The following is a 15,121-nucleotide window of genomic DNA, read 5'->3' on the forward strand; positions in this document are numbered from 1 at the left end:
CACACAGACTCCCGCCTAGAATGCCGCCACCCGGGGCTCCGTCTAGAACATTTATTGCCCGTTTCCTACATTTTAAGGACCGTGACGCTATACTCCGTCTGGCCCGGACGCAGGGCCCTCTCCAACTGGATGGACATAATATATCCGTTTTCCCTGATTTTGCCCTGGAGGTGCAAAAGAGTAGATCACAGTTTCTGCATATCAAACGTCAACTCCGTGACCGTAATATACAGTACTCTATGCTGTTTCCGGCCAGGCTGCGAGTGGTGTTCGATAACACCACTCACTTTTTTTCAACCCCTCAAGATGCTGCTGCATGGCTGGATCGACAGCCTCGCCCTCCTCGATGACGGGTTACTGTACAACTGTTGGTTTATTGCTCTCTTAATGCTAAGCCTAATTGTCTCATATTCTTATTATGCTAGTCATACTGTGGATGCATATACAATGCTTTGATGGGGCAATGTCAGGCAGCCTAATATCGATGTTGGTTCTCGTGTTTTCCCCTTTTTTTTTTAAAGTTGGGGTACGCTGCTAGATATGTTTTTCTCAGGGTTAGGGCACTACTTCTATCGGTATTCTGTGGAGAGCCTATGCCGAAGATAGTGTAGGGGCTTTTCTTTGGGTTCTTGGTTAGGCCCCTATCCCTTAGTTTAGTTAATTTGGTGGGAGTTATGGGATACCTTAAGTTTCCAAGGTGATACAGGGTGGGTGTGGGGGGGATTAGTTTTTTTTTTTTCATGCCATCAATTTTTGCTTATGTGTGTGTTCCGTTATGCTGCGATATTTGCGAACGATATTGCTTTGATTTCCTCTGTTTCCAGGGACATGGGGGGACTGGGTGTCCCTATTCACAGCCTACACTGCTCTGCAGCCCGGAACTGCCGGGCTCTGATATTTGTCTCTCTTTTGTATCCTGCCACCCTTTTCTCGCCTACTTTCTTTGTCTGCTGTTTCTAAGGGGCTCCGTCTGCTCAGCTGGAACGTCAGGGGTTTGAACGAAAAGATTAAGAGATCGTTGATCTTGACTCAGGGTAAAAAATACCAGGCAGACATAATTTGTCTCTCTGAAACCCATTTGTTTGGAGGCAGGGTGTTGTCGCTTAAGAAACCCTGGATTGGTCATGTTTACCACTCCACTTTCACAGGTAGCGCTAGGGGTGTCTCTGTACTAATTAGAAAATCCATACAATTTCACCTAGACATCTGTGAAACAGATCAATATGGCAGATATGTCTTTCTGTGCGCTCATATTAATCGTAGACTATTCCACATTTTAGCTGTCTATGTCCCCCCGTCATATAACAATGAGGTTCTGCGCCATGCTGCCCGATTTCTAGCCCAATCCCCTGCTACCCCAGTGATATGCTTGGGAGATTTTAACAATGTGATGGATCATGCCCTGGACAGATGGAGAGAGTCGGTTGCTTCTCCCTCCCCTTCTGTATCCCCTACTCCATTTGCACGACTGGTGGGGGAACTGGGGTTGGTGGATGTATGGAGGAGTCGCAATCCCACGGCTAATCTGTTCTCCTGCCACTCCGCTACCTATCATGCCTTCTCTCGCATTGATTTGATCTTGATTTCTCCTGACTTGTCCCCTGATGTGTTGGCGGTGGACTATCTTCCTAGGGGTATATCGGATAACTCTCCTGTATCACTTACAGTTAGTGTTGGTTGGGAGCGCGGTGCAAAAATGTGGAAACTTAATCCCTTCTGGTTAACCTTATTAAGGGTGCGGATTTGGTTGCTGCCTGGGGGAGGTTCCAGGTTTTTAATCTGCCTTACACCGACCTGGCGGTCAAACACGACGCTTTCAAAGCGTTCCAGCGGGGCTCCTTTATAAAACGAATATCTGAGGTTAAATTATCTAGTAAAAAGGAGGAAATAAGACTGGAGGCCCTGTGTCAGCAATTGGAATCCCAATATATAGCTACCCATTTACGTTCTGATGAACTGTTGTGGCGAGACGCGCAGGGAGAGTGGTCCGATTGCTTATTTGAGAAGTCCAGGCGTAGACTCCTTTTTGCGGGACATGCACACTATTTTCAGGCGGAGATGAATGGCAGTTATTTAGCTTTTCTGGCTCGGTCTGAATCTACTAGAACAATGATTCAATGTGTGAAGAACTCTAACGACCAAATGTGTTACTCTGGCTCAGCGGTGTCTGAGACATTTCGTAGTTACTATTCCTCGCTATATACATCCTGAGCCACTTACTCCAATGATCAATTGAGGGATTATTTGGCTCAGTTGGATTTGCCCTGTCTGTCCCGGGAAGATTCTGGGTCTCTGGATGCACCAATTACTCTGGAGGAGGTGAACGCTGTGATCCTGTCCCTTCCGGCGTCTAAGGCACCGGGTTGTGATGGACTTCCGGGTGAAGTTTATAAGAAATTTAGCAGTTTTTTTGCCCCCTATCTTTTACAATTATTTGACCTATTGTTGGAGGGCGGGACTCGCTCGCTCTATGGCCGAGGCAAATATAATTGTCTTGCTGAAACCGGGGAAAGATCCCCTACTCCCCGAATCTTACAGACCCATTTCCCTCCTCAACACGGATGTCAAGATACTGGCAAAGATCTTGGCATCTAGATTGAACTTAGTTATTACAACAATCATTCACCCGGACCAGACAGGATTTATGCCGGGTAAGTCCACTGCCCAAAATTTACGTAGACTGTTTTGTCATCTGCAGAGGCGTGATCTGGGGGAGTTGGATGCGGTGGTGGTGTCTCTTGATGCAGCCAAAGCATTCGACTCAGTGGAGTGGACATATTTGTGGGGGGTACTAGAGAAGTTTGCTTTTGGCCCTCGTTTTATTAAATTTCTCCAGTTATTGTATTTTTTGCCTATGGCCCGTGTGACGGCCAATGGTTTCACGTCGGAGATGTTTGCATTGGAGAGGGGCACTCGGCAGGGTTGCCCCCTATCCCCTGCGCTGTTCGCAATTGCCGTGGAGCCGTTGGCCGCCTTGCTACGATCTAATGGCGAGATTAGGGGTATTAAGGTTGGGAATCATGTGGATGTTGTGGCCCTGTATGCAGACGATATGCTCCTTTTCTTGCAGGACTCCAGGACTCTGAGGGCTCCTTGCAGGCTATGCTGCGGGTAGTGGAGGAATTTGGAGTTTTTTCTGGTTTACTAATCAAGTGGGATAAGTCGCATATTTTTCACTTGTCTGGTTCTCTCCCTGAGAATACCCGGGGGGTGTACCCCTTGCAGTGGATGCTGCGGTTTAAATACTTGGGTATCTGGATCACGCCTATAGCACGTAGTTATGTGGCCCAAAATATCGACCCCATTACGATGTCATTTAAAGAAAGGGCTCATAGCTGGAAAAAACTACCACTGTCTATCTTGGATCGGATTAATTTATTCAAAATGGTAATGCAGCCGAAGTTCCTATATGCCCTACATAACTCTCCGGTCTACCTCCCGAAAAAAGTTTTCACTGTAATTGAGGGCGTTATGTCCTCATTTATATGGGGTAATAAACCAGCAAGAGTCTCTATTAAAACGCTGAGTATGTCACAACTCTCGGGGGGTGCGAGTCTTCCCAATTTGAGACTATATTACGTAGCAGCACAAATGTCCCATCTTGGTGGGTGGACTGGGGATTCCTTGGATCCAACAATGGGGGGTCTTCTGGCTGTGCGGGCGAGGTGCTCTCCTGCTTTCTCCTTTTCTCCTCTTCAACTCCTTCTTTCTGGCCGTGCGGCTTCTGGTTTGCCTCCCTTGTTACGCCAAGCCTTGCTAATCTGGCGCTATGCGCATACTCTATATGATTGGGAGGGGCAGGATGCCAGTACTCCGCTATGGTTTAATAGTACGTATTCAGAGTTGTACAAGATATCTTCAGATAATATTTGGATAACTAAGGGTGTAATATCTCTAAGTCAACTCTACCAAGATGGAGTGCTCAAGTCTTTTCAGCAATTGAAACTCGAATTTGATATACCTAACACTGCCTTGTTTCGGTACTTCCAACTTAGACATGCTGTGCAGACCCAGTTTCCTCATGGCCCACCTCCAATTGCAGATTCACCCGTTAAGTCGTTACTCACTTCTCTTAGTCGAAGGGGAAAAATATCTGTCATATATACTGCTTTGAATAATAAATATGGCCATGATCATTTGAATACACTTCGCATTAAATGGGAGACTGATTTGGGACCTTTGTCCCAGGAGCAGTGGATCCAGATCCTGGGCTCCATTAAATATACTACCCCATGTATACGATATAAACAAGTCTTTTTTTACATTCTGCACAGGGTGTATCGAACTCCTGTCACTATGCAGAGGGCTGGTCTTAGGGATAACTCTTGCTGCCCCAGATGCCGGGAGACCGATGCCGGATTCTGGCATTTGTTATGGGACTGCCCTGCAATTTCCCTTTTCTGGCGTAAGGTATGGGGTGATATAACCATGACTGCCCCATCCCTCCTCGTACTAGACCCCGGCCTATGCCTGTTTGGATTAGATCTTGAGGAAACACACTCTGTGGTACTGTACAGATATGTCCTGTGTCTCACTACGCTGGCGAGGGTTGTCATTGCCAGGGTTTGGTTCTCAGCTGACATACCTAGGGTGGAGCAATGGAGGGCGTTAGTAAATTCTGTAATACGACACGAGAAATATATGTATAAGATAAGGGGTTCCTCCTCTCAATTTACAGAGAAGTGGGATCGCTGGTGCAGCACAAGGCTGGGCAGACCGATATTGGACACCTAGTCCTTCATTACACAGATATCGTTTGATAAGGAACCTTACGTGAATATAATTGACGCACACACTACATGTTGAATTTTAACATATATAATTTTATTGATGGCAATTGTTACTGTTACAGTTAATAGAATGCTGATGTTTGTCTTGAGTTATGTATAAATGTCAAAAAATCAAATAAAAAAGTACTTGATTTAAAAAAAATAGAGGATGTATTGGAGCGGTGCAGCCCCATAGACTCAGGCAACTCTGAATATAGCGGAAGCTCCACAGTTATTTCTGAGCACGCAATGCAGACACACCTGCAGCCAACTCTGATTAAAACAGAATGGGTGGAATTCAAATGTTTGAAAAGTCGGTTGGGTGTCTCTTTTTTCCTGTCTATTAGATAGGAAAAAACAGACTCCCAACTGACTTTTCAAACATTTGAATCTCCCCCAATGTGTCTTATTATTAGCTTCTATTCATGTGTACATTTACAGCACTTACATCTTTATTGAAATCCAAATGAACACATTGAAGTATGAAGCTTTATAGATATGAGTAAATGGCTTCAGTCTCCAAGAGAAGGGAAGTACTTAAGGCGGACAACTATACAATTATCTGGCATACCATCTGTCCAATCTGGCTGGTTGGAATGAAAATCTGGTAATAGATGGGAACAAACAACAATTGACCATTTACTCCCAAACACTGGAAAATGGCCAAAACATCGTTCAGGCAAATTGTTTTTGTCTGTTTTAGCTCCATTATGACATACAGTGTCCCCAGAGTTTATTGTTATTTATTCCCATCCATGTCTGCCAGATAATTGTATAGTGTATGCACAACTTAATATAGATTGGTTTATTCATACACAAAGGCAGTTAAAGCATGGATTTTGTTACTGAAGGATTCAGAAGTGCTATTCTAACAATAGATTATTTTTAACGAGCGCTGTGTAGGATAGTCAGAGTGAGATTGATCAGTGGCTTTTAATGCTGTTAGATATAAAAAAAAGAATCACATTTTTCTTGTCCTTGGGGTTTAGAATCTGGCAATAAACATCTTTTTTTCTTGGTGCAGATTTTTATGCTCTCAAATAGTGGGGGCAGTTTGTAATTCCGCCTGATTCGGTCGACATGCGGGAAGTGGCAATCACTTACAAGGCAAAGCCATGCCTTGTTAGTGATTGCCCCTTTAAAAAGCTTCCAAGTTTGGCCAGAATCCACGCACGTTGGCTGAGCTTGGGTGGCATTATATCCCGCCCTTAATCTGAGGACTTTGAGAATCTTTCTCTAGTTCCAGTTCCTTAGTAATATTATTATTATTATGAATACAATAGGCATGCCATGAGTTGGGAAGGTGTTCCCTGAGTCAACCCGTTGAAAGAAGGCAAATACATTACCCCAAAGACTCCCATTAAGATTTGGGTAGAAGCTCTGTACCACGAGAGCAAGATGAAAAGTTCACACTGTGATACTCAGGTCCCAAAAGTTACTTTATATAGAAAACAGGTGATCATTTTGTTTAATCACTTAACTGTAATTTTTTTATTTAGTTAAGTCAATCACATCTTTTTGAATGTGCATTTAAGTAGTTTAAAAGAATATGCCGAAGCCCCCATCCCTTCTCCAGTGTCCATAGGCCCCTATTGTAACAAAAACCTGACCACCTCCCAAGTGGAAATAGATTCAGAAAAGGAAAAAGATCCCACAGTGGATTTAACTCCCACCCACAATAGAAATAGAGTCCTTGGTGGCATTGTCTTCATATCCCTAGTGTTCATACAGTATAGTAGGTCTCTGAAGCTCTCCCATGCACCCCTACCATAGTAAAAGAATTTCACTGTGTGGTTACAGATCCCCCTGTGGTTATAGATCCCCTTAGTAGAACTTACCATTTCCCTCCCCTTCATGCAAAGAGCAGGGGAGAATGATCATCAGTCCCCAAGCTAATCTCTGATGCAGAGTTCCCCTCTTTACCCTATTGTAGATTTCAAGTTTACTGTAGAATGTAAGCTCTCATGAGCAGGGCCCTCTCCCCACATGTATACTATATTCTACTCCATTCACCCTATGATGGCACCTAACCCTTGGTTTCTGCCATCCAGAGGCTTATTTCAGTGTCTTGTCCGCAGATGCAGAAATGTTTATATACCGCGTAATTGTCCTATATTGTCTTGTACTGTAAGTCACTGTTTTCTTGCTCATTTGTTTATGCACTTTGTTAAGTGCTGTCGACCCTTGTGGCACCATATAAAAAAAGGATAATAATGATGATGATGATGAAAATAATAATAATAATAATAATAATAATACTGTCTTTTACATATGCTCCAGAGTTCCATTTGCATATCATTCTGGGGGTCAAAATCAGTAGTATCAGAGACTGCTACATCACTGCAGGGGCCAGGCCAGCAGCAGGAAATCAGCTCTGCACTTGTGCAGAATTGCTTTATTACAGTATATATAACAATGGGCACACAGCAAAAAGGCAAGGTCTTTTGGTAATGCAACCATGTCAGAGAAATGTCATCCCACGTGACAGAGCCAAATAAGTGGTTAAAGAACCAAAATTGCTATTTCTTCCAATTAATCATGCACTTCCTTTAGGAAGAAGAAGATAGTAGTGTAACAACTTTTTTCCCCTTTTTTTTGTAGTTGCAAATAGTGTTTTTATTCAGCAAAATTCATGCAAAGAAATGTCCCCTTTGCTCAAGCATATAATGATCTATTTTGTAATAGCACTCTGTTGTTTTATTACTTTATATTTAAATGTAATGTGTCAACAAAAAGAAAAGAAGTCAGCACAGGAAGTATAAAGTTCATGGATTCAATTAATACAGATGTCAACATGGATGATTAATTTAGATACTATAATGCTATTAGTAAGTAATATAAATAAACTGATTTACTACAATATGTTATGTCCATTGAAATAATTGCCCTGTTGGCCCAATGTTCTGTCTTTTCATGTACAGTTTGATTGTATATTTATGGGCATTTTCCAAGTACAATACTACACAATGACAGCGTGAAAAAATAATGTCAGTTTCAGCAATACATTCAGAAATATCCCTCAAATTCTCTAGCAGCTTTTTTCATTCTTGATTTGGGAAAGATGATCAGTTATTATTGTGGTTGAGTTAGTGACAATGAAATATAAAGGGTAGTGGTTATAAGTTTATCAGTTCGGTGTCTGAGAAAGTACAAATGGTTTTGACTAGGGAAGCCAATCCCAGGCCGTTTTTTCAATCCCGGGATTTGGGATTGAAAAACGCTCAATCCCGGGATTGCAGTAGGGATCAGTGAAGCGCAGTGGAGAAGGGTGTAGGGAGCAGCGCTGGAGGGAGGGTGTAGGTGACAGTGTGGGAGGGTTGGTGTAGGTGGCGGCGCGGGAGGGTTGGTGTAGGTAGCGGCGCGAAAGGGAGGGAGGGTGTAGGTAGTGGTACGAGAGAGAGGGTGTAGGTAGTGGCATGGGAGGGAGGGTTGGTGTAGGTAGCGGCGCAGGAGGGAGGCTGTTAGAGACCACTGCATGGAGGGAGGGTGGGTGTAAGTAATACTACTTACTATTAGGTGGGCAGCAGCCATGGACACACTGAACGCAGCGGCATTTCAATTGAAGCGCTTGCCACCAGCCAACCAGAGCTGGAGGACCAGCAGCCAATCAGGGAAGCGGCCGCATTAGTCTCTCCTGATTAGCATCCGCTGCTGCGGTAGCTTCCCTGATTGGCTGCCGGTCCGCCAACTCTGATTGGCTGGCGGCCGGCGCTACATTTGAAGTGCCGCTGCGTTCAGCGTGTGTCCATGGCTGCCGCCTGCCTAATAGTAAGCAGTATTACTTACACCCACCCTCCCGCACATGCGCAATGTAATCCCGTGAATCCCGGGATTGGAGGCTCCAATCCCGGGATTCAAATCCCGGCATTTTTTGGCCCAGATCCCGGGATCCCGCAGATCCCGATCCCGGGATTGGCCTCCCTAGCTTTGACAGCGTTACTTATCAATACACTTATGGTGATATATGTAATTACTTATCAACATTCCTACTGGTGACTCAAAGATTAGTACGAGACCTTAAATTCTCCTCAAGTTCCACAAATTGTGACATTGAAAAAAGAGTTTTAGCCATCAATAGTTAGCATTGGTGCATTTGTCATGCAGGAAAATAATTACTTCAGTTCATACTTAACTAAATGTATGCAAATTATCAATTCAGATTAAGGGGGTAATTCAGAGTTGATAGCAGCAGCAAATTTGTTAGCAGTTGGGCAAAACCATTGGGGTCATTCCAAGTTGATCGCTCGCTGACGTTTTTCACAGTGCAGCAAACAGGTTACTACTGCGCATGCGTACGCATCGTACGGCTAAAAAATGGATCGTTGCTGAGCGATGGATTTAACGAAGAATCCATTCGCACAGCCGATCGCAAGGAGATTGACAGGAAGAGGACGTTTGTGGGTGTCAACTGACCGTTTTCTGGGAGTGGTGCAGTGAACTCAGGCGTGTCCAGGCATTTGGAGGGCGGATGTCTGACGTCAATTATGGGACCTGCAATGCTGGATTAATCACACAGGGTAAGTAACTCTTACCCTGGTCTTGTTCTACACAAAACTTTTTTACATAGCAGGGCTGCACAAGTGATCGCAGCCTTACTATGCAAAAATACACTCCCCCATAGGTGGCATCTAGTTGATTGCACGGTCTGCAAAAAGTTGCAGCGTGCGATCAACTCAGAGTGACCCCCATGTGCACTGCAGGGGGGGCAGATATAACATGTGCAGACAGAGTTAGATTTGGGTGGGTTATTTTGTTTCTCTGCAGGGTAAATACTGGCTGCTTTATTTTTACACTGCAATTGTGTACATGTTATGTCTGACACCCCTACAGTGCACATGGTTTTGCCCAACTGCTAACAAATTTGCTGCTGCGATCAACTCTGAATTACCCCTTAAATCCATAAAGTGCAGTAACATAATAATTTTACCAATATATTTCCAAAAATGATTTCCATGATTTCAATCTACAATATACCAATTATGAATGAGAGAAGAAAAAGAGAAGTTCATAGTGGTCGTGTTAAATTGATAGGAGGAGACTGTAAGTGGGGCAGGGCTTTTAAAGGTTTGTGGGTGCCTCCGTAGCAACTAAGGTGTGCGGCTCTCAATAATTTGGCCCATTGCTTTGCCCCCCAATATGGCCACAGCACTCCCCTGTATGCTGCACAGTGCACCCCCTTTCGCTCTGTCTCCACTAAGTACTCACTGGCTCTGCATGAATAGACTGCATACAGGGAAGAGCAGTGGCTCCCAAGTCCCCTTATCAGCAACACAGAAGTGATGTGTCATGCGACATTCAGGAGGGGACTAGGGGGCCTTTCTGCTCTGTATACAGTTTATGCATGTAGAACGTAGAACCCCGTCTGTTCTAACCAATTGCAGAGTCAGACTGACACTGTGTGGACGCCGTAGGGTGACTGCCTCTGTTACCCTCCCCCTTAATCCGGCCCTGTATTGTGGGCGTACTTTCTTAATTCATTCAATGGGTCCATTACATTATTTTGTCATGAAATCAATTTCCTGTATATCAATGTTGTTTTGAGTATCCTTCTGGAGAGTTTACAAAAGGGGCAGTGATAGTGGAGTGATTACAAGACAAAAGGGACATGCAACAACAAACATATAATAGCATCTCTAAATGAGCACCATTATCAAGGGTACAGGATGAATAATTGTGGACACTGCATCTTGAACTGTTGCTGTGAGGATAGTGACAGTTTCAAGCATAGAGCATTGCCTATTTGCAATGGTGGACAAAAATCATTAAGGTTGCTGCACATGTAATACCCCACTATGTCACTGCAGCACATGTGTGCAGTGTACCCTCCAACATGACCCATTCAATTGGGTACAAAATGCTCTGTTCCTGGACTTCTTGTTGTAAGGAATCTGCATTTTGTATCATGTCACTTACCAGTGCTCTGATGTTCTGGCCCCCGGAGGTCACATGCTCAGCCTGGCAGCATGTTCCATGATTGCCTGCAATGTGCAGAGACTCTCTCCAGTGTGTACCGCACTTGCCATACAGCGTGTACCCTGATGTATTCCATCATCTCCACAGTATGGGTGCTGCCATGACACCTGCAGTCAGCTGACTTGGTGCTATCCACTCCTGAGCATTGGTGCGCTCACGTGACTTGATTCTCCAATCCCTGCTGGCCAGGGGGTATATACTCAGAGTTCCTGCTCAGTATCATTGCTTGAACAACGCGTCACATCCTGTGAACAAGCGTCTCCTGGCTCTAGTCTCCTGTCTTCATAGATTCCCCTGTGTATTAGCTCCGTGGAACTACAGGCATCAGCCATCCAGTTTGGTATAGTTCCATCTGCATTCAGCTCCAGTCACCAGCAGTCTCCAGTAACTTCCTAGCTTCAGTGTCTCAGTGGAACTACAGGCTTCAGCCATCCAGCTCTGCTACAACTCCTTCCACAGTCAGCTTACACTTCTACATGCAGTAAGAGACTCTCTCCAGGTGCTGCCTCATCATTCTCTCCTGTGTGTTGTTAATCTGCATTCAGCGCTGTGCTATTGCATCCAGCACTTAAACAACCAGCGTGTATATTATCAACTGTCTCCTGCTATAGCCTTTCTTGGCTCTGTGGACTTTGTGCATATATTCTGACTGTGTGAATCTATTGCTTTCGGTTTCCAGACTGATTACCGGAGTTACTTATTGCCTGTATTTACTACCATCGGTTGCATTACCTACCTACTGTATATTGATCCTGTTAGCATTGGCTTCCAAGCCAGCCATCGATGGCCACCATCGGCTTTCAGGCCGATCATCGCAGTTTGCTAATTACATTGGTTCCCAGACCAGTTCATTACCTGTGACTGTTATTATACCATTAGTATTACTTGCCTCCAGAGTACTGATCTCAGTTGCCATCGGCTCCCAGGCCGATCATCATTATTTGCAAGTTAACGGTTTCCAGACTGAATACCAAAAGTTATTTATTGCCTGTGTTGTTCCATCACATTCTCCCATCGGTTTCCAGGCCGACCCTCTGTGTCATTATTTATTCTCAGGATATAGGGGATCATTCCGAGTTGATCGCTTGCTAGCAGTTTTTATCAGCCGTGCAAACACTATGCCGCCTCCCACTAGGAGTGTATTTTAGGTTGGCAGAAGTGTGAACGAAAGGATCACAGAGTGGCTGTGAAAAAAAAATTGTGTAGTTTCAGAGTAGCTTCAGACCTACTCAGTGCTTGCGATCACTTCAGACTGTTTAGTCCCTGTTTTGACATCACAAACACGCCTTGCGTTCGCCCAGCCACGCCTGCATTTTTCTGAACACACCCAGAAAACGGTCAGTTGACACCCAGAAACGCGCTCTCACTGTCAATCACTCTGCGGCCAGCAGTGCGACTTAAAAGCTTTGCTAGACCTTGTGTGAAACTACATCGGCCATTGTGAAAGTACGTCATGCGTGCACATTGCGCCGCATATGCATGCGCAGAAGTGCCTTTTTTTGCATTATCGCTGCGCAGCGAACATTTTTAGCTAGCGATCAACTCAGAATGACCCCCATAGACTCTGCTTCACATCGGCTCCCAGGCCGACCATTATTGATTGCCTTCGGCTCCCAGGCCGGTCATTACTGTTCTCCAATCACCGCTGGTTTCCAGATCATCTCATACTTCGTGACTGTACTTAAAACCAATGTCAGCTTCAATGCTGAGAAAATTCTGTATTGTTATTCCTGTTCCAGTAATCATTATATTGCTGTGTGTATTTAATAAACATCATTGTGCACATACGCAGGAACTTACTACGGCCTCCTCAATTCCTCCATTGTACCACGACTGACCCACTAGTGCCCCCTCCAGGAACAGACAATTACACAGACCTGACCCCTATCCAGTGGTGGCTCCAGAGGTGGGGCTGTAGCTTAGTCCAAAATCCAGATAGGGGAGCCAGACCAACTGCCACCACAAACTGCCAAACCTTACCTGCCGGGACTTATTGGCAGTTGGTGTGGCTCCCCTAATTGAATTTTGGACTGTGCTGCAGCCTCATCTCTGCAACTGCCACTGGCAAGGAAATCAAGGAACAGAGCATTTTGTACCTAATGGAATGGGTCATGTTGGAGGATATGTGAAGTACAGTATGTCATTACACAGACAAACCACAATTCCCAACACCCTCTGCAGCTGCTCAGGAGATCAGGTGCACATCACATGACCGATTTCAAGTGGGACAGTGTGACAGTTGAAAGTGAGCAGCAGTTTAAGCACTTAAGCTTAGGTGAGAGGATGTAGCAGGGAGTGCTGAGGCAGCTCTTCCCTGGATATTAGCCGTGAGTGGCCATCTTGGGAACAGAGAGAGAGGAGAGAGGTGTGTTGCATGTTACTGGGTGCTTTCTGAGGTCCCAGCATCCCATCCCAGTGAATCAGCAGCTTGGTCATCACGCCCACATCACGTGTGTCTCCCTGGATTCCAGTGGTTGTGTGAAGGAGGTGGTGCTCAACAGGGGCAGTGCAGAGACAGAGAGCCCTTTGCAGTGCAGCCAGACAGCTAAGCAGATCATTATATGAGTGTAGTAAGTGACACTGCATAAGCTAACATTAGAGCACTCATCACAGCTGCAGCATTAATTAACTTCATTCACCAAATATAGGAGGAAATATAGTTAATACAGAAACTTCTACTTTGCATAAGTGACAGGATGCTGCAGGCATGAGCAACTTAGACCCTGTCAGCTGTTTAAGTAATATACATAATTACAGCTTGAATTAGCATCCAGCTTTTTGAAGTGGACAGTTCACTCAGCAAAGTGCAGCTGATTACCAGTAACTGACTGGTAGACTAATGATTAAAGGCACAACCAGATCTAGTGACCCAGTTACCAAAGGCTACTGCCTAGAGAGGCATAGATGTCAGTGACAGCTTTCTTTAAGGGAATACGGTGCATACACACTTGCCGTAAAAATGAGCGACGGCGCTCATTTTCACCCTTCCTGATCAATGTCACTCACTTTCTTGGCAAGAGTGTATGCCGCCACCGACCAGCAATGCACGGCCCTGCCGGTCAGTAATGACCCTCGCCGTTGGTCATGCAGGCAGCTCAATTTGGCCTCTCGTCCGGCCGCTGTGTGACATCACTGTGGGATAGGAACATCATATCGCTCAGTGTGTATGCCTGTCTGCCAACTGCCCTGGCCCAGGAGGTGAAACACTAGGCTACGTCGCTCATAGAGCACGTCGCCTAGTGTGTACCCACCTTTAAAGTTATGAAGCCATCATTTTAATGTTCAATGGGCTATCGCCAGGAGTTTATAAAGTTGAGATCCTGCATGAAGTAGTCAGCAAGACAATAAAATCAATAAGTGTTATGGTTGCTGCTTAAGTTAAGGAGGATTGTTACATTGTAACTGACTATCTACAGAAAGGGACAATCTACAAAACTGCTTGGATAAACAGAACTAGTTGTAGTCAATAGTCCTTAATCACTCATTTGTTCTATTCATGTCACAACTTACCGCAAACTCAGAAAATAGACCTTTTAAGTGCACTCAAAACTTTATATACAGTATAGCAATATATAACCAGCAGTGGTAATATGGGGGCCCCAACTGCTGACTTACTTAAATGTAACTGTTTCTGCTTTGCAATTTAGTGTGATAAGTTGTTCAATGTTGAAATGTACTTTTCTGCTAAGTAGATGTGCATGGTCTGTTCATAGTTTTCAAATGTGAAACTTTTTCTTGAGTTCACAGCAAAAAAGAGAGCTTCATTGAAACGATCCAGTTAAATACATTTTTTCAAATAAATTGTAAAGCTAATGTCTGCGAGTAATCTACGTTGAATTGCATTGTGTTGTGAGCTGACATTGATACTGTAGATATATTCCATTCAGGCTTCCATGATACTTACCGCGGAGAGTGTCACACATATACTGTAAAAGCTGTATTTAGCGGTATCATCTAATGGTTTTATAGATTTATGGAGAAAGGGCCGCGCTAAAAAACAATAAATTAAAGGATCAAAATTGCCGGTAGTTCTAATAAAACAGATTTATTTTCCACTTAAAAAATACATATGAAATAACAAATTAATCTCACTAGACAGTACTTCTAACAAGATGATGGATACATATGTTGAAATAGCAGCAGTCGTGGTTACTAATGTAGCCAAATGTGTTACAATTCAAGTTCAATATAGGACTTTGTATCTCTCCTGTTGAAATACGGTCAGACTCAGAATAGTCATGTGGTGATTGAAAAGTAACTATTGAAATCACTATATATTGAGGTATATACAGGCAACTGTTCATAGAGAGCAATACCTCTCCGAATTAGATTTAAAATTAGTGCACATGTGGTTCAAACAAATGGTGAGTCCTGTTGCG

The 15,121-nt window shown here is 44.2% G+C and overlaps 1 long non-coding RNA gene across 3 annotated transcripts in view; it reads left to right on the forward strand.

Moving 5' to 3' along the window:
• Window positions 1-12,872: 12,872 nt before the first annotated feature.
• LOC135022295 (uncharacterized) overlaps window positions 12,873-15,121 on the forward strand; it is a 124,725-nt gene continuing 122,476 nt past the window's right edge. For 2 of the 3 annotated variants that reach the window (XR_010219453.1, XR_010219441.1), the window contains exon 1: window positions 12,873-13,107. This is a non-coding gene — a long non-coding RNA (uncharacterized LOC135022295). Of the gene's footprint in view, window positions 13,313-15,121 lie in introns of all 3 variants that reach the window. The other variant, XR_010219447.1, reaches the window with a different exon arrangement.

Source organism: Pseudophryne corroboree, chromosome 2 (assembly GCF_028390025.1).
Source record: "Pseudophryne corroboree isolate aPseCor3 chromosome 2, aPseCor3.hap2, whole genome shotgun sequence".
NCBI classification, from domain to species: Eukaryota; Metazoa; Chordata; class Amphibia; order Anura; family Myobatrachidae; genus Pseudophryne; species Pseudophryne corroboree.